Source organism: Saprolegnia parasitica (assembly GCF_000151545.1).
Source record: "Saprolegnia parasitica CBS 223.65 unplaced genomic scaffold supercont2.62, whole genome shotgun sequence".
Taxonomy (NCBI): Eukaryota; Oomycota; class Saprolegniomycetes; order Saprolegniales; family Saprolegniaceae; genus Saprolegnia; species Saprolegnia parasitica.
The window spans coordinates 110,383-111,764 of record NW_012156456.1 but is presented as its reverse complement, the minus strand read 5'-3'; the positions used below and the strand labels follow the sequence as shown (position 1 = coordinate 111,764).

The 1,382-nt window shown below is 38.9% G+C and overlaps 2 non-coding genes across 2 annotated transcripts; both read right to left on the bottom strand.

Moving 5' to 3' along the window:
* Nucleotides 1–47: 47 nt before the first annotated feature.
* On the bottom strand, nucleotides 48–128 carry SPRG_30146. Its single transcript has one exon. It is a non-coding gene; the product is annotated as a tRNA-Ser (tRNA).
* A 777-nt stretch (nucleotides 129–905) lies between these two features.
* SPRG_30145 lies at nucleotides 906–986 on the bottom strand. The gene has a single exon. It is a non-coding gene; the product is annotated as a tRNA-Ser (tRNA).
* Nucleotides 987–1,382: the final 396 nt, after the last annotated feature.

The window sequence follows — 1,382 nt, the reverse complement described above, 5'->3', positions numbered from 1 at the left end:
TGTGCTCGGTTGGCATGAAATGGTAAAAAATACGTGAAAAATATTCCCGACAGCTGTGAGATTTGAACTCACGCGGGTAACCCCAATAGATTTCGAGTCTATCGCCTTAACCGCTCGGCCAAGCTGTCCCACTGGTGGATCTATTTTTTATACAATTTAATCGAATTTACTATTTTACACCATTTATCATTTACACCATTTATTGTCCGAAACCTCGCATCACCAAAGCTCGCACACTCAATACAACCTCACACGACCCACAGTATTTTTTTCAACATTTATTACCCACAAACCACGATGCTACCATTCTTTGTCTCCATTCAATATAATACAACTTTATATATTCGCACAGAGCTTCCACTTACACGTGTCTCTCTTTTTTCATCGATACAAACAACTACAACCTCAAGCTCCAAATTAATTCACACCATTTGATGCAAAATTCAACTTTGTGCAGTCATATCGAGGCAGCCACAAGATGTGATGTATTTTATGTCATTTTTTTAATAAATTGATAGCATGCAAGAGATGGAGTCGTGCCACTTGGATGAGGTATGTGCCAAATACTCTCATGCTGTACAACACATCTCTAGCGATATATGTTGCCTGTGCCAACGAAATGGAGTGTTTCACGGGGTCTATATTTTATTCGCAACTATTTTCTTTGAAAAAACGTGATAGATCGACTGTTTAGTCCAAGATGAAGAATATCGAGAATCCTCTCAAAACTGATACTTTCGTGTTATCGCAAAATTTCGCTGGCTCATCTCTGGAAACAATACGTTGTTGGTGCCAACGAAACGCAGCTTCCTGTGCTCGGTTGACATTCGAGTCGAAACGATGAAAAAGACTTTTGATTGTGCTCGGTTGGCATGAAATGGTAAAAAATACGTGAAAAATATTCCCGACAGCTGTGAGATTTGAACTCACGCGGGTAACCCCAATAGATTTCGAGTCTATCGCCTTAACCGCTCGGCCAAGCTGTCCCACTGGTGGATCTATTTTTTATACAATTTAATCGAATTTACTATTTTACACCATTTATCATTTACACCATTTATTGTCCGAAACCTCGCATCACCAAAGCTCGCACACTCAATACAACCTCACACGACCCACAGTATTTTTTTCAACATTTATTACCCACAAACCACGATGCTACCATTCTTTGTCTCCTTTCAATATAATACAACTTTATATATTCGCACAGAGCTCCACTTACACCGTGTCTCTCTTTTTTCATCGATACAAACAACTACAACCTCAAGCTCCAAATTAATTCACACCATTTGATGCAAAATTCAAACTTTGTGCAGTCATATCGAGGCAGCCACAGATGTGATGTATTTATGTCATTTTTTATAAATTGATAGCATGCAAGA